Raw genomic sequence first — 18,817 nt, forward strand, 5'->3', positions numbered from 1 at the left:
ACAGAACAGGATCAAATATTACAGGGAGACAGAACAGGATCAAACATTACAGGGAGACAAAACAGGATCAAACATTACAGGAAGACAAAACAGGATCGAACATTACAGGGAGACAGAACAGGATCAAACATTACAGGGAGACAGAACAGGATCAAACAGAACAGGATCAAACATTACAGGGAGACAGAACAGGATCAAACATCACAGGGAGACAGAACAGGATCAAACATTACAGGGAGACAGAACAGGATCGCTGACGAGTCTGCCAACTTCCGGCGCACCTTACAAAAAAGGTGAGAAACAGGTAAACACTGGGGGGTGGGGGGGATATTCAGTCTAAGCCCGGGTCCCTGGAGAGGGTCAAGACTGAGGCCAATGGGGGGAAAAAACCCTCATAGCCATAGCACACATAAACATGTGTGTAAGAGGGGAAACATCAAAGGACATTAAAAGAGCAGAGCTGATGCAACCAGACATTTCTACATACATACATCCATTTTCTACCGCTTCTCCCTTTTTTAGGGGGTCGTGGGGGTGCTGGAGCCTATCTCAGCTGCATTCGGGCGGAAGGTGGGGTACACCCTGGACAAGTCACCACCTCATCACAGGGCCAACACAGATAGACAACATTCACACACTAGGGACCATTTAGTGTTGCCACAGCTACAAAAGGATAAATAATAACAAAAACATATACACTGTGGTGGCCTCTGCAGTGTTACTGCGCAATACTAACATTTATTATTATAATACTAACATATTATTATAATACTAACATATTTATTATTATAATACTAACATATATATTATTATAGAATAGGTTATTCCTCATTTTTTTCTCTGGCTTAAATATTGGAGTGTACTACAACTCCCATGATGCTCTAGCTCCCACGTGATTGGCCCGATTGCTCTGGCACGTAGTTGCCATGACAGCAAAAAAAACGACCGTTTTAAATTTAGAATGTATATTATTACATATTGGAATAATATTATACATACGTAGTATTATATAGTCAATATCTTATATATTTTTAAATTATTCCCTAATATTGTGGTTCGCGAGCCTAACGGAAGTTAAGGGGCGGGATTTCCGGTTTGGGTCGGACGGAAGCTAAATAAAATCTCTGCTCTGCCCCTCCCCCGTCCTTTCTTTACTTCGGCTGCTGGGGACTGCGCACACAAACGGCCAATTGTTAGTCAGTCTGTCTTTCTGTAACACAAAATGGCAGGAAATGGCGTCCAAATATCCTCCATTTGTGTACCAGCTAAACGTTTCTTTGAAAAGAAGAAAGGCGAGGTGAGTGCACGCGACCACGTGGCGTCTCAGCAGTAGCACGTGTTCGAAAGACGTAACAAAAATCGCCTTAAATTGGCTTTTAACAGCGTTCAACGTGGCTTTTATGCGACTTGTCATTATTTGCACACATCATTCTCAAAGTTGAGATATTAAGGGAAGATATTGAGGGCGAATTCTTGCGAGACGCTCAAGCTAGCAGTTAGCTAGCATGTTTGTTATTTTTAAAATGACGCTAACCGGAAGCTAATCTTTTTTTTTTTTAAAGTAGTTCCAAAGTGGAGGTGACACCAAAAAAGCGTTTTTCACCTAAACTTGAGTAACTTTAGAAATAATTAATCAATTCTTATTTTTCAGATTTACCAAGAAGAATGTGTTAAAATGCTGTGTTTTTAAATTCGGCACGTAAAAATTTGATGTGAAAAGATGCAGAAAAAATCTGTGTAAAAACTAAAAGTAAAAAAAAATCCATTGTAGAATAATTCAGTGTAAAAATTTAAAGTGGCTTCAAACTTGACACCTTATTGGCAGGTTCTGAGACAGGATTGATTGCTTCAGTCTAAGTTTACCAAAAGTAGGTCTTGAATTTTGAAGTTACGAGTATTTCCGCAATGATTTTTTTTTTACACTGAATTTTTTTTAAATACTAAAACAAATTTACACTGAATTTTTCTGCACTGATTTTTTTTTACACTGAATTTGTTGAATTTTCAGCATAATTTGATGTATCAAATTATGCTGACAATTGAATTGACTAAGATGTGTGTTAAAATGTAGTGTAAAAATAAAATGTAAAAAAAAATCAGTTTAAAAATCGTCAATGTACAAAAATTCAGTGTATAAAAATGTGATGTACAAATAATCTATGCAGAATAAATCTACGTTAAAAAAATTAAATGCAGAAATATTCTACGTAAAAAGGAGCTATGCAGAAAATTTTAGTGTAAAAAAAGTTCAGTTAGTAAAAATTCTAAGTAAAATATCTGTCAGGTTCAAACACTGATGACATCTATTAAAAAAGACAAGAAGCAAGGAATTAAACAGACAGAATTAAATTTGGCTCAATTGAGGAGAGACGTATTGGGCTATATTGTTGTACAGTCTCAGTCAAACAGTGTATAACACCACATGTTGGCTCTAATTGTTCTATTGTTATAATCACGTTATGAGTCAAACAGTGTATAACACCACATGTTAGCTCTAATTGTTCTATTGTTATAATCACGTTATGAGTCAAACATGTATAACACCACATGTTGGCTCTAATTGTTCTATTGTTATAATCACGTTATGAGTCAAACATGTATAACACCACATGTTGGCTCTAATTGTTCTATTGTTATAATCACGTTATGAGTCAAACAGTGTATAACACCACATGTTAGCTCTAATTGTTCTATTGTTATAATCACGTTATGAGTCAAACAGTGTATAACACCACATGTTGGCTCTAATTGTTCTATTGTTATAATCACGTTATGAGTCAAACAGTGTATAACACCACACGTTGGCTCTAATTGTTCTATTGTTATAATCACGTTATGAGTCAAACAGTGTATAACACCACACGTTGGCTCTAATTGTTCTATTGTTATAATCACGTTATGAGTCAGTGTATAACACCACATGTTGGCTCTAATTGTTCTATTGTTATAATCAAGTTATGAGTCAAACTGTATAACACCACATGTTGGCTCTAATTGTTCTATTGTTATAATCACGTTATGAGTCAAACAGTGTATAACACCACATGTTGGCTCTAATTGTTCTATTGTTATAATCACGTTATGAGTCAAACAGTGTATAACACCACATGTTAGCTCTAATTGTTCTATTGTTATAATCACGTTATGAGTCAAACAGTGTATAACACCACATGTTGGCTCTAATTGTTCTATTGTTATAATCACGTTATGAGTCAAACAGTGTATAACACCACATGTTGGCTCTAATTGTTCTATTGTTATAATCACGTTATGAGTCAAACAGTGTATAACACCACATGTTGGCTCTAATTGTTCTATTGTTATAATCACGTTATGAGTCAAACAGTGTATAACACCACATGTTGGCTCTAATTGTTCTATTGTTATAATCACGTTATGAGTCAAACAGTGTATAACACCACATGTTGGCTCTAATTGTTCTATTGTTATAATCACGTTATGAGTCAGTGTATAACACCACATGTTGGCTCTAATTGTTCTATTGTTATAATCAAGTTATGAGTCAAACAGTGTATAACACCACATGTTGGCTCTAATTGTTCTATTGTTATAATCACGTTATGAGTCAAACAGTGTATAACACCACATGTTGACTCTAATTGTTCTATTGTTATAATCACGTTATGAGTCAAACAGTGTATAACACCACATGTTGACTCTAATTGTTCTATTGTTATAATCACGTTAGGAGTCAGTGTATAACACCACATGTTGGCTCTAATTGTTCTATTGTTATAATCAAGTTATGAGTCAAACAGTGTATAACACCACATGTTGGCTCTAATTGTTCTATTGTTATAATCACGTTATGAGTCAAACAGTGTATAACACCACATGTTGGCTCTAATTGTTCTATTATAATCACGTTATGAGTCAAACAGTGTACAACACCACATGTTGGCTCTAATTGTTTTATTGTTATAATCACGTTATGAGTCAAACAGTGTATAACACCACATGTTGGCTCTAATTGTTCTATTGTTATAATCACGTTATGAGTCAAACAGTGTATAACACCACATGTTGGCTCTAATTGTTTTATTGTTATAATCACGTTATGAGTCAAACAGTGTATAACACCACATGTTGGCTCTAATCGTTCTATTGTTATAATCACGTTATGAGTCAAACAGTGTCGTGGGGCGAGTAAACCAGTGGTTGTACCTCATTAACAAAAGCCTCTGTGTTTCCCATAAACTGCCAAGATACCTGTGGCGGTGGGGGCGTGGTCACCATGACATCATCGAGTAATTTGTGAAATTTACTACAATATGATTTTTTCTAAAAAGGCTCAAAAAATGTATACTTACTAATTAATAACAGTTTTGTTTTAAACCATCCATCCATTTTACAATATAATTACAACACTTTATGTACATATTTATATACAGATTTGAACAATAAGTTATTCACTGAAATATATTTATTAATTGTGGTTCTTACAAAAAATATATCTCTTATAAAATATAAAAGCTAAAATGTCTCTTAAAGCTCTGCCCCTTTAATTAGTGCATACTAAATAATTTAACTTTCGCCTACTATTACAAGCATATTATTTACCAGCAACATAAAGTGAAACAGAGGCAGAGGTGTCCTGCCACAGTCAGTAACAAATAAACAGAAAGCAGTAGTGGTCAAATACAAATAAGGCAACAAGAGAAGTATACTACACTTCTCTTTTGTAAAGTAACTCTGAACAGCCTACCGTATTTTCCGCACCATAAGGCGCCCCGTGTTGTTAGCCGCACGTTTAATGAACGGCATATTTCAAAACTTTGTTTACCTATTAGCCGCCCCGTGCTAATAGCCGCACCTACGCTACGCTAAAGGGATGTCAACAAAACAGTCAGATAGGTCAGTCAAACTTTAATAATATATTACAAACCAGCGTTCTAACAACTCTGTTCACTCCCAAAATGTAATGTGCAAATGTGCAATAACAAAAATAGTAACACTCAAAATAGTGCAGAGCAATAGCAACATCAATAACTCCACGTTGCTCATACGTTAGTGTCACGCAACACACAAAATAAACATTAAAGCTCACTTTCTGAAGTTATTCCTCATCCACAAATTCCTTCGAATTCTTCTTCTTCGGTGTGCTTCACTTGTTTTTTGACACCATCTGTGATGTGGACGCGCATGCAGTCATAGATCAACAGGGACGTAGCTGCGTGAAAAAAGTCACCCGGTGTCTTCGCGTAAACGTCTATCAACCACTCGCTCATCTTTTCTTCATGCATCCATCCCTTCGAGATAGCTTTTATGATGACGCCGGCTGGAAAGTTCTCTTTTGGCAAGGTCTTCCTTTTGAATATCACCATGGGCGGAAGTTTCTGGCCGTTAGCATGGCAAGCTAGAACCACGGTGAAGGACGACTTCTCATTCCCTGTGGTGCGAATATTCACCGTACGTGCTCCCGTTGTATCCACAGTGCGGTTCACAGGAATATCAAAAGCCAGTGGAACCTTGTACGCGTGTCTCTTAGTAGGAGACATTTTGTTGTCTTTAAGGAAACACACAAATGAAATGAAATATCCGCGAGCTTCTTCTTCTACGGGGGCGGGTGCTCACCTTGGCGGTTGCTTACAGTAGAAGAAGAAGCGCTTCCTCTTCTATGGGGCGGTTGCTTACAGTAGAAGAAGAAGCGCTTCCTCTTCTATGGGGGCGGTTGCTTACCGTAGAAGAAGAAGCGCTTCCTCTTTTACGGGGAAAAAAGATGGCGACTGTTTACCGTAGTTGCGAGACCTAAACCTTATGAAAATAAATATGAATATTAATCCATATATAAGGCGCACCGGGTTATTAGCCGCATTGTCAGCTTTTGACAAAAATTGTGGTTTTTAGGTGCGGCTTATGGTGCGGAAAATACGGTATATGGACATCTACATCAACTATATGATTTGCCTGAGAAGCTGGACAGGACAAAAAATTTGTGGCGGACGTAATTCTTTCGTGGCGGGCCGCCACAAATAAATGAATGTGTGGGAAACACTGCCTGTCAAACCTCTTGTCAAAGTCTATTCCTCATTCAGTGCGGCTTTCAGGTTTATATCATACTGTATATATAATATGTAAATATTACATGGTATATTTTATTTTAGCTACTACGGTACATTTTTAGTGTACTTTAAACCTGCATTACACTTTCCATCCTTTGTAACTGAGCTACTGTGGAACAATTTCCCTTGTGGATCATTAGTTGATCTGCTTTCATACGTGGCTGTTCCCATTATATAACAAGCCGACGTTAGCATGCTAACTTTGTCTTAGCTTCAATCTGCCGTGCGCCACAGCACAGATGGCGGGCCCGTCCAAAATTCCGCTGGGAGGTTTTTTGACGCTAATCTGAAGCCAACTCATCTTTCGACTGTTTTCCCCACAGTGGAGGCTGATCGAAATGAAGAGAGCGCCATTATGAAGAACTTCAAGGTAAGGCCGGCCATTGTAGCATAATCAGCCGTTTCATTTCAGCCGCTGATGACAAATCCAAACAACTTTTCTGACACCTACTATGACAGCTGGACTACAGTTTGTGATTCTAATTGTAACACTGAGGCTTCATTACTGTTTAGTGTCATAAAGTGATGCTGTTTGTTTGTATGTGCCAATTTTTCCTCTTTTTTGGCTTGTTTAGATTGCATCTTGCACAACAAAGTCCCATACAAAGAATGTTCCAGCTTGATAAAGTGACGACTGGATTGGAGAGCTGGTGAGTTGTTGATACAAAGTGTTGCAGGCATGTGATTTTTCCGTCTAAAGTCGGAATTCCGTCTTTTTTTAATCTCGGGAAAAAGAAAAAAATTATCTCCCGTTTTTTTTCCCCACCCTAAATCAAGATTCGAGACGTAGTTTATATTACGCCGTAGTTGATTGGTCGATATGTTCCTTGTGACCAATCAGGACATCTGTTATGAATGGTGACGTTAAAGGCCTACTGAAAGCCACTACTAGCGACCACGCAGTCTGATAGTTTATATATCAATGATGAAATCTTAACATTGCAACACATGCCAATACGGCCGGGTTAACTTATAAAGTGACATTTTAAAATTCCCGGGAAACATCGCGGTATGATGACGTATGCGCGTGACGAAGTCCGAGTAACGGAGGTTATGGTACCCCGTAGAATCCTATACAAAAAGCTCTGTTTTCATTTCATAATTCCACAGTATTCTGGACATCTTTTGCAATTTTTTTAATGAACAATGAAGGCTGCAAAGAAGACAGTTGTAGGTGGGATCAGTGTATTAGCAGCGGACTACAGCAACACAACCAGGAGGACTTTGTTGGAGCGCTAGCCGCCGACTTCACCTTGACTTCCTACGTCTCCGGGCCGCCAAACGCATCGGGTGAAGTCCTTCGTCCTTCTGCCGATCGCTGGAACGCAGGTGAGCACGGGTGTTGATGAGCAAATGAGGGCTGGCTGGCGTAGGTGGAGAGCTAATGTTTTTAGCATAGCTCTGTGCAGTCCGGTTGCTAAGTTAGCTTCAATGGCGTCGCTAGCACAGCATTGTTAACCTTCGCCAGCCTGGAAAGCATTAACCGTGTATTTACATGTCCACGGTTTAATAGTATTGTTGATTTTCTATCTATCCTTCCAGTCAGGGGTTTATTTCTTTTGTTTCTATACGTTAGCTCGTAGCTAAAGCATTTCGCCGATGTATTGTCGTGGAGATAAAAGGCACTGAATGTCCATTTCGCGTTCTCGACTCTCATTTTCAAGAGGATATAGTATCCCAGGTGGTTTAAAATACAAATCTGTGATCCACAATATAAAAAGGAGAGAGTGTGGAATCCAATGAGCCAGCTTGTACCTAAGTTACGGTCAGAGCGAAAAAAGATACGTCCATCGCTGCCTCTCAAGTCCTTCACTGTAACGTTCCTCATCCACGAATCTTTCATCCTCGCTCAAATTAATGGGGTAATCGTCACTTTCTCAGTCCGAATCTCTCTCGCTCCATTGTAAACAACGGGGAATTGTGAGGAATACTAGCTCCTGTGACGTCACGCTACTTCCGCTACAGGCAAGGCTTTTTTTTATCAGCGAGCAAAAGTTGCGAACTTTATCGTCGATTTTCTCTACTAAATCCTTTCAGCAAAAATATGGCAATATCGCGAAATGATCAAGTATGACACATAGAATGGATCTGCTATTCCCGTTTAAATAAATAAAAAAATCATTTCAGTAGGCCTTTAATAACGTCATCATTCATAATGGTTACTACGGCCATTTTCCATATGTAAACGATGTCGGTTCTGGAGAGAAAGGACGCTTTACGAGTAAAAGAAATTGATAAACATGTCAAAAATAAGTTTGGATGGGACTGGATGGAAAGGGAAATCACAGATACTGTTGGGAAGAAGGAAGTTACGACTTTGTTCGGTGATTTTATTCGGAAAATCGATGGTCCCGGAAAGGTTTTGTGCACGTGGTGTCATGATAATATTGACTATGGATCACGAGGTTTCAAGGCTTTGGAAGTACATGCGAAACGGCAAAAACATATGAAACAACTTGAAGCAAGGAAAACCAACTTTTCACTAGCTGCTACTTTTGGATGTCAACCCAAAGTGAGCAAACCTTACAGACTTCATCCTTTGTTTACATGGAGAGGAAAGATCCACCCACAAGCCACTTCAGTTGCAGACAGGGTTGTTAATAATGAGGTCAGCTAAAAAATATTTGCTTGCGAAATACGCATGTTTGTTTTAAATATTAACCAATTATTGCTTTGCGAAATATAAATGGGTTTTTCCAAAAATAAAAAGCCACGTGAAAATATATTATGAAATGACAGAAATTCAAAGAGTCACATTATTGAATCCAGTTAACAATTTATTTGAAATAAATGTGCATATAATACTATTTTGTAATATTAAGTTCTTATGTAGTCTGTTGAAACTATTGTCAGTGGTGTAACAATCTTGAAGGTAAATATGTTCACACTTGTTTCATGCAATATGTCCTCACATTATCATTATTTCCTCTTTTCCAATATGAGTAAACAATACTAAACATGTTTAATCATTTTCATAAATGTATATCCTATTTTGGCGAAAAGAATGAAATGTTTACATTACATCAGTGGTTTTCAAACTTTTTTTGTCATCCCCCACTTTGGACAAGGGGGAGTTTTCAAGCCCCACCTGCCCCCATCACCCCAACAGAACACTAATGCAGAGCTTAACATTTTCAAATTTATCGAACATCAAGTAACATCAAGTTTTATACAGTCAAACTCAATAACATAAAATCAAGTTCAACAATAAATAAAATAACTGTGCAGCTGTGGTATAACTTGCATCAAGTTCAATATCAAATAAAATAACTTGCATCAATTCAATAATAAATAAAACAAAAGTGTTATAACTTACATCAAGTTCAATAATAAATCAAATAAAAGTGTTATACCTTGCATCAAGTTCAATAATAAATCAAATAACTTGCATCAAGTTCAATAATAAATCAAATAAAAGTGTTATAACTTGCATCAAGTTCAATAATAAATAAAACAAAAGTGTTATAACTTGCATCAAGTTCAATAATAAATCAAGTGTTATAACTTGCATCAAGTTCAATAATAAATCAAATAACTTGCATCAAGTTCAATAATAAATAAAACAAGTGTTATAACTTGCATCAAGTTCAATAATAAATCAAATAAAAGTGTTATAACTTGCATCAAGTTCAATAATAAATCAAAAAAAGTGTTATAACTTGCATCAAGTTCAATAATAAATCAAATAAGTGTTATAACTTACATCAAGTTCAATAATAAATCAAATAAAAGTGTTATAACTTGCATCAAGTTCAATAATAAATCAAATAAAAGTGTTATAACTTGCATCAAGTTCAATAATAAATCAAATAACTTGCATCAAGTTCAATAATAAATCAAATAACTTGCATCAAGTTCAATAATAAATAAAACAAAAGTGTTATAACTTGCATCAAGTTCAATAATAAATCAAATAAAAGTGTTATAACTTGCATCAAGTTCAATAATAAATCAAATAAAAGTGTTATAACTTGCATCAAGTTCAATAATAAATCAAATAACTTGCATCAAGTTCAATAATAAATCAAATAACTTGCATCAAGTTCAATAATAAATAAAACAAAAGTGTTATAACTTGCATCAAGTTCAATAATAAATCAAATAAAAGTGTTATAACTTGCATCAAGTTCAATAATAAATCAAATAACTTGCATCAAGTTCAATAATAAATAAAACAAAAGTGTTATAACTTGCATCAAGTTCAATAATAAATCAAATAAAAGTGTTATAACTTGCATCAAGTTCAATAATAAATCAAAAAAAGTGTTATAACTTGCATCAAGTTCAATAATAAATCAAATAAAAGTGTTATAACTTGCATCAAGTTCAATAATAAATCAAATAACTTGCATCAAGTTCAATAATAAATCAAATAACTTGCATCAAGTTCAATAATAAATCAAATAACTTGCATCAAGTTCAATAATAAATCAAATAAAAGTGTTATAACTTGCATCAAGTTCAATAATAAATCAAATAAAAGTGTTGTAACTTGCATCAAGTTCAATAATAAATCAAATAAAAGTGTTATAACTTGCATCAAGTTCAATAATAAATCAAATAAAAGTGTTATAACTTGCATCAAGTTCAATAATAAATCAAATAACTTGCATCAAGTTCAATAATAAATAAAACAAAAGTGTTATAACTTGCATCAAGTTCCATAATAAATCAAATAAAAGTGTTATAACTTGCATCAAGTTCAATAATAAATCAAAAAAAGTGTTATAACTTGCATCAAGTTCAATAATAAATCAAATAACTTGCATCAAGTTCAATAATAAATGAAAATAAAAGTGCCACTTTGCAATCTTTGCCAAAAAAAGGCGGACAGGGAAGTGAACATGAGTTTTACAGTACTCCAGCATTAATGGCTGCAATGAGTCTGTTTTGCACTGCACAGCTTTTCAAATGGGGGTTGCAGGCTTGACACTGCCACTGTTAAAACCTCATTGAGTTCGGGGCTGAGCTGCCTTGACGCGAGTGTTTCCCGGTGAATGACACATTGTGTCCAATGCGCATTTGGCGCAACCCTCTTTATTAGAGCCCGCAGCCCGTTTCTTGACTTTGCCATGCGCGCCATCCGAGCAAAAGCCCACACAGTTTTCCCATTTAAGGTCCGAAACTGTCCATTATCTTGAACAGCTCATCAGCAGTGGCTCTATTTTTGATGTATTTGCAAAACGGCAAATCCTCGCACAGTGACTCGCCATTCACAGAGCTTCCGCTTAGCCCCGCCCCCATTAGTTACTGTTGCTATGTCTGTAAACTTTCGCTCCTACCTAGAAATGTAAAGCCTACAGGAAAAATAAGTAATTTACATTTATCTATATAGCGGATTTCACAGACAGAATCACAAAATGATTTACAGTGTGTATGGAAAATGAAAGCATAGTAAAAAAAAAAATCAAAGAATATAATAATAAAAAAATAAAAAAAATCTCAGTGAAATTTCCTCCCGTTCCTCGCGCCCCACCTGTCATGTCTCTATTCCCCACCAGTGGGGCGCCCCACACTTTGAGACACGCTGCATTACATGAACTGAAGTAATGTGGTAATACTGTAAATAATAACACTGATCAATGTGGATGTGAAATGAACACGAGATGTAAATATTAGTGACTAAATACTGTTGGGACTGAACCATATACAGTCATTCATTATTATAATTGGCTTATGTATGTTCTATTAATGATGTTTTCATGTCTTTAAACACTCAAATATTTTCTTCAAATGGTGCGGTCTTTGTTAATATTAGCATGTTAAATTGGTGAAAAACCAGGAGTTGCCCCCCTTCGTCCCCCAGACCTCCGGAAATGTTTTCAGTCTTATTCATTGTGGTCAAATCACATGCCTGGAGGACAAACATGACACAAACCTCCCTAATTGTTATGAAACACGCTGTTTATATTAAACATGCTTCACTGATTCGGGTATTTGGCGAGCGCCGTTTTGTCCTACTAATTTTGGCGGTCCTTGAACTCACCTTAGTTTGTTTACATGTAGAACTTTCTCCGACTTCCTAGGACCCTGGACCTGGCTGGGCCTTCGTCCCCCGGAAGTTTTTTCCGTCTTTTTCATTGTGGTCAAATCACATGCCTGGTGTTGTGTAGAGTCTGAGCCAATGATGACAAATCCAAACAACTTTTCTGACACCTACTATGACAGCTGGACTACAGCTTGTGATTCTAATTGGAACGCTGAGGCTTTATTACTGTTTAGTGTCATAAAGAGATGCCGTTTGTTTTGTATGTGCCAATTTTTCCTCTTTTTTTGACTTGTATAGATTGCATCTTCCACAACAAAGTCCCATACAAAGAATGTTCCAGCTTGATAAAGAATGTTCCAGCTTGATAAAGAATGTTCCAGCTTGATAAAGAATGTTCCAGCTTGATAAAGGGACGACTGGATTGGAGAGCTGGTGAGTTGTTGATACAAACAAAGTGTTGTGTAGAGTCTGAGCCGCTGATGACAAATCCAAACCACTTTTCTGACACCTACTATGACAGCTGGACTACAGCTTGTGATTCTAATTTCAATGCTGAGGCTTAATTACTGTTTAGTGTCATAAAGTGATGCTGTTTGTTTTGTATGTGCCAACTTTTCCTCTTTTTTGACTTGTATAGATTGCATCTTGCACAACAGAGTCCCATACAAAGAATGTTCCAGCTTGATAAAGGGACGACTGTATAGGTGAGTTGTTGATAAAGTGTTGTGCCGAGTCTGAGCCGCTGATGACAAATCCAAACCACTTTTCTGACACCTACTATGACAGCTGGACTGCAGCTTGTGATTCCATTTTGATCATACTGAGGCTTTGTGATGCTATTAAAATGTATCCTGCATTATGTTCCCAGTCTTACACGCTGGCCTATTTTCTACTCAGATTGCGCAACGCAGGGAACTTCCCACGAGGGCGAGTTGGTGACACGAGAGCTGGTGAGTTTTTGTCACACCCGTTTAATGAAAATGAAGCCAATGATGACATTTATACAATACTTTTCTGACACCTACTATGACAGCTGGACTACAGTTTATGATTCTTACTTTAATCCTGAGGCTTTTTTAAAAAAAATTTACTGTTGTGTTTGAAAATATGCAATGGATCGCTTTGTAAGTTTTTGCTATTATGTTTACAGATTGAATGCTGCATTTAGGACGGGACTCGTCCACCTGCTGGTGAGTTGATGCTTCCAGTTCTGACAGCTGAACTACAGCTTGAGGGGATTGCGCAATATAAATGATATAATATAGTACCGTATTTTCCGCACCATAAGCCGCACCTAAAAAACAAAATTTTTCTCAAAAGCTGACAGTGCGGCTAATAACCCGGTGCGCCTTATATATGGATTAATATTCATATTTATTTTCATAAAGTTTAGGTCTCGCAACTACGGTAAACAGCCGCCATCTTTTTTCCCCGTAGAAGAGGAAGCGCTTCTTCTACGGTAAGCAACCGCCAAGTTGAGCACCCGCCCCCGTAGAAGAAGAAGCGCGCGGATATTACATTTCATTTCATTTGTGTGTTTCTGTAAAGACCACAAAATGTCTCCTACTAAGAGACACGCGTACAAGGTTCCACTGACTTTTGATATTCCTGTGAACCGCACTGTGGATACAACGGGAACACGTACGGTGAATATTCGCACCACAGGGAATGAGTAGTTGTCCTTCACCGTGGTTCTAGCTTGCCATGCTAACGGCCAGAAACTTCCACCCATGGTGATATTCAAAAGGAAGACCTTGCCAAAAGAGAACTTTCCAGCCGGCGTCATCATAAAAGCTAACTGGAAGGGATGGATGGATGAAGAAAAGATGAGCGAAGAGACCGTGTGACTTTTTTCACGCAGCTCCGTCCCTGTTGATCTACGACTGCATGCGTGTCCACATCACAGATGGTGTCAAAAAACAAGTGAAGCTCACCGAAGAAGAATTCGATGGATTTGTGGATGAGGAATAACTTCAGACGTGAGCTTTAAATGTTTATTTTGTGTGTTGTGTGACATTAACGTTCGAGCAACGTTGAGTTATTGATGTTGTTATTGCTCTGCACTATTTTGAGTGTTACTATTTTTGTGATTGCACATTTGCACATTACATTTTGGGAGTGAACAGAGTTGTTAGAACGCTGGTTTGTAATATATTATTCAAGTTTGACTGACCTATCTGACTGTTTTGTTGACATTCCCTTTAGCGCAGCGTAGGCGCGGCTAATAGCACGGGGCGGCTAATAGGTAAACAAAGTTTTGAAATATGCCATTCATTGAAGGTGCGGCTTACAACACGCCCCGTGTTGTAAGCGGCTTATGGTGCGGAAAATACGGTAGATCTATTCTTTTGGTACCTCCATGAATCCATTCTCCAAATATATATTTGGTATGTAAATGATAAGCGGTAGAAAATGGATGGATGATAAACCCTTCAAAACATGTTACAACAGCTCTTCTTGGCTGCTGGCCTACTAAGACTTGTATGTGCAGTGATGTCCTCATAAAAATGTATTTCAATATTTATCTATTTTTTTCCAAAATCACATAATTTTAGTCATTTTCATATAAGAAAATAAAGAAATTCCAACCCAATTGTAGCTTTACAATACCGTATTTTCCGCACCATAAGCCGCCCCGTGTTGTAAGCCGCACCTTCAATGAACGGCATATTTCAAAACTTTGTTTACCTATTAGCCGCCCCGTGCTATTAGCCGCACCTACGCTACGCTAAAGGGAATGTCAACAAAACAGATAGGTCAGTCAAACTTGAATAATATATTACAAACCAGCGTTCTAACAACTCTGTTCACTCCCAAAATGTAAGGTGCAAATGTGCAATCACAAAAATAGTAACACTCAAAATAGTGCAGAGCAATAGCAACATCAATAACTCAACGTTGCTCGAACGTTAATGTCACACAACACACAAAATAAACATTTAAAGCTCACTTTCTGAAGTTATTCCTCATCCACAAATCCATCGAATTATTCTTCTTCTTCGGTGTGCTTCACTTGTTTTTTGACACCATCTGTGATGTGGACGCGCATGCAGTCGTAGATCAACAGGGACGGAGCTGTGTGAAAAAAGTCACCCGGTGTCTTCGCGTAAACGTCTATCAACCACTCGCTCATCTTTTCTTCATCCATCCATCCCTTCCAGTTAGCTTTTATGATGACGCTGGCTGGAAAGTTCTCTTTTGGCAAGGTCTTCCTTTTGAATATCACCGTGGGTGGAAGTTTCTGGCAGTTAGCATGGCAAGCTAGAACCACGGTGAAGACGACTTCTCGTTCCCTGTGGTGCGAATATTCACCGTACGTGTTCCCGTTGTATCCACAGTGCGGTTCACAGGAATATCAAAAGTCAGTGGAACCTTGTACGCGTGTCTCTTAGTAGGAGACATTTTGTGGTCTTTACAGAAACACAAATTAAATGAAAGGTAATGTCCGCGCGCTTCTTCTTCTACGGGGGCGGGTGCTCACCTTGGCGGTTGCTTACAGTAGAAGAAGAAGCGCTTCCTCTTCTATGGGGAAAAAAGATGGCGGCTGTTTACCGTAGTTGCGAGACCTAAACTTTATGAAAATAAATATTAATATTAATCCATATATAAGGCGCACCGGGTTATTAGCCGCACTGTCTGCTTTTGAGAAAATTGTGGTTTTTAGGTGCGGCTTATGGTGCGGAAAATACGGTACATTTATAATGTAGGCCAAAACTAATGTCAAGTACACCAACAGAAGAATAAGTATGTTTTACATTTCAACAGAAGTGTAGAAAGAATCATGTAACCAGATATTAACAAGTGGATGAAGAATGGTTAAAATATGTTAGCATACACTAGCAGCCAAATTGGGAGCCTTTGTAACCTTTTAAAAAGATATGCTAAATGTATGCCAAAGTAGATCTCAGGTGAAATTGCTCATCCCTAATTTCCCCTCCATTAGATGTTGAGTGAGGCCCACAAGTGCAACACTTGCAATGATGTCTGTGCCACAGCTGGACATCCAGTTGACCAGACTATGTAAGTCTTGAATAGTTTTACTGGTTCTAGTTTGAGTCTAATTCATCGTATTAACCTGCTTTTCTTTCTTTTTTTTCTGTCTCCCAGGTTTATAAGATGAAGTGTCTGTGGCTGCACATGCAAAGTGTAAACTGTGAAAGTAACTATTAGATTAGTTTGTAAAAGTAAATGGCATAAAGTTGTGTTTCAAGTGCTCGTGTAAGGTTGTTGGTTCACTTGAATCTTTGATTAAAAACCTCTAAGGACAGCACCTTTTAGCTCTTATTTCCAAAATGGTGTACACTACTGAGTTGGGGTCTTATGTGGACACTTATACTGCCATCTGGTGGTGTCAGAAGAGTATAACATACAATGGAATTTGGAGGAATAAGAATTAGCATGTCACTAAACATGAAGTACACGTTTGTGTACTTATGGACTAAGTACATCAAGTCAAAAGATGATTCTTAGTTTTTATTCTAATTAGGGTCCAATAAGCCCAAATAGCAAAGAGAAATAATTTTAAAAAGCATGTAAACAAACAGCTTGAGCCTTAAGAGGTTAAAGACTTCTCACAAGAGGTTGTGGTCAGAATGTTTTTAAGGTTTTGAGCAGCTTTTCTTTTAAATGCAACCGAATACTATCAAGTCAAGTTATACCGCACCTAATCTTGTTTAAAAAAAACCAAAACAACTTTGCCTTTTTTATGATTTTATAAAGTAGTGTAAAAGTTTGCAGCAAAAGTCTAATATTCTGGACTTAAACCTGGAGGGCACGAGTGTCATTGAGGGCCACGGCGCAGTTATGAGACAGTTTGTAACCCTAAATATGAGTATAAATGTATAATTACGGTATTTCTTTACAACAAATGCACAATGAGATTAAAATATAATTTTATGCAGTACATTTTTCTCTTAACATTAAAGGATGAAATGATTTCCTCCACCTGTGAAGCTAAAGATGTCATGTTGGCGAACAAATCGAGTCTTGAATGACCAAGTGAAGGATAAGAACTAATTCCCAGTTGCAAGCAATCTGACTGGGAGCTATTTTTTACTGCAGGTCCAGCTAAATCCCACATTACTAGAAAATAAACCATACTTAAAGGAAACTTGGCATTTGGATTGACTTATTGACATTAAAACATGTATATAACAATGTTGTTCTCCTCTGCATAGTTTAGTTGTAAATGCCTGTGGCAGACACCACTGCTCTTGTATGGTTATTAGGATTGTATGAAATGGAAATGTAGTCAATACTTTTCCCAAAAGTTGGGCCCTACATAAAATATAATGAAATAAAGTTCTAAATGGGACAAATGCAGTAGGAGAACATGGCGAGACAAAAGTTCCTAATGACAAAAGACCAGGTATTTTCATGTGACACATTATGTGTAATAAAACTAGACACTGACCCTGTTATACGTATTAATGTAGATGTCATTTTTGGAATGTAATATGGATTTACCGGTACTTTTCTGGGTCTTTGTCCATCCATCCATCCTTTTTCTACCATGGATGGATGCAGGGCCGGCCCGTGGCATAGGCCGTATGGGCAAATGCTAAGGGCGCCGTCCATCAGGGGGCGCCACGCCAGTGCCACAAATGTTGGAGAAAAAAAAAAAAGTTGGTACTATTATTTCTAAATACAAAGAATAATCCCTTGTTAATTAAAATGCATTGTAAAGCCTATTTAATAGAAATATTATTTTTTACAACATTACCCCCGCACGGTGCGCCCCCTCCCTTCCCGTATCATGACTCTTACCACATCAAAAAATCAACACAAGATGTCAAAACGGCCAAAACTGTCAGGTGCCCAGGGAAGAAAAAAGAGAAAAGAAGAAGAGAAACGAGAAAAAGACAGAGGTAGCAGGTAGCCTACATGAAATTATTTGTCTGTTACAGAATGGGATAGTAACCTGGCTTTTTAGCATTAAGCTAATGTTACATGATTCGGCAATTGCTAATCAATAAATAGCTAGTTCTGTTTTAACGTCGGGTTAATATTGTGGAGGGGGCTAAATTGTTATGGAAAATAATAATGTAACGTTAGGTAATTACAGTACTCCCACCTTACATTCCTCAGGGACATTTGTATTAGATCTTTTAAGCAGGTGTTTTTTGTTTACATTGTTATTGCCTTCTGGTTAGCTAATGTTTGCCCCGCAGGTAATAGTCACTTTTCCACCCCTTTATATATTAGGTATAGTTGTAAGCCTAGTTGTTAAAGTGCACATCATTAATGTTAATTAAGCAATATCTCATGAGAGGGAATGCTGTTTTTTAATTTGAGCACTGCTGTGATTCGGTTAAAGATAATCATAACATAACATTCTCATATAATATCCTAAAATCTAAAATCCTGCCTAGGGCGCCAGATTGGTTAGGGCCAGGGTTGGATGGATGGATGGACAAAGACCCAGAAAAGTAAATCCATATTACATTTACATTAATTCACACATATATGTAATAATTCAAGATTACACACAAGGTAGTATTATGTATTAAATTGTTACTGTGTCCTAACTATAATTTCATTTTTGTTATTAAAAAAAAAAAAGTATATTAATGCATTTTAATAGTATTTTCTGTATTGTTAAAATGGTCTCATGCTGGAGGTTTTTAGGTGAGAGAAAATTCAAAGTAGTGAGGTCACTGAAAGCATGGAAACTTGGCACTGCCTTATGAACGTTTACAAAAGTAGATTATAGTCAGTATTTAACACTCTGAGTAATTATGTCCAT

General features: G+C 37.2%; 1 long non-coding RNA gene and 5 other non-coding genes across 6 annotated transcripts; all 6 read left to right on the forward strand.

The window, feature by feature from the left end:
- The first annotated feature begins 965 nt into the window (after nucleotides 1-965).
- LOC133639714 (uncharacterized) lies at nucleotides 966-16,878 on the forward strand. The gene is made up of 9 exons (XR_009823844.1): nucleotides 966-1,297; nucleotides 6,407-6,453; nucleotides 6,659-6,733; nucleotides 12,370-12,504; nucleotides 12,710-12,776; nucleotides 12,970-13,022; nucleotides 13,223-13,262; nucleotides 16,016-16,092; nucleotides 16,180-16,878. It is a non-coding gene; the product is annotated as an uncharacterized LOC133639714 (long non-coding RNA).
- On the forward strand, nucleotides 6,494-6,583 carry LOC133640180 (small nucleolar RNA SNORD60). Its single transcript, XR_009824083.1, has one exon. It is a non-coding gene; the product is annotated as a small nucleolar RNA SNORD60 (small nucleolar RNA).
- On the forward strand, nucleotides 12,203-12,292 carry LOC133640178 (small nucleolar RNA SNORD60). The gene has a single exon (XR_009824081.1). It is a non-coding gene; the product is annotated as a small nucleolar RNA SNORD60 (small nucleolar RNA).
- LOC133640177 (small nucleolar RNA SNORD60) lies at nucleotides 12,544-12,633 on the forward strand. The gene has a single exon (XR_009824080.1). It is a non-coding gene; the product is annotated as a small nucleolar RNA SNORD60 (small nucleolar RNA).
- LOC133640181 (small nucleolar RNA SNORD60) lies at nucleotides 12,810-12,901 on the forward strand. Its single transcript, XR_009824084.1, has one exon. It is a non-coding gene; the product is annotated as a small nucleolar RNA SNORD60 (small nucleolar RNA).
- On the forward strand, nucleotides 13,057-13,146 carry LOC133640175 (small nucleolar RNA SNORD60). The gene has a single exon (XR_009824078.1). It is a non-coding gene; the product is annotated as a small nucleolar RNA SNORD60 (small nucleolar RNA).
- Nucleotides 16,879-18,817: the final 1,939 nt, after the last annotated feature.

Source organism: Entelurus aequoreus, linkage group LG22 (assembly GCF_033978785.1).
Source record: "Entelurus aequoreus isolate RoL-2023_Sb linkage group LG22, RoL_Eaeq_v1.1, whole genome shotgun sequence".
Classification (NCBI taxonomy): domain Eukaryota; kingdom Metazoa; phylum Chordata; class Actinopteri; order Syngnathiformes; family Syngnathidae; genus Entelurus; species Entelurus aequoreus.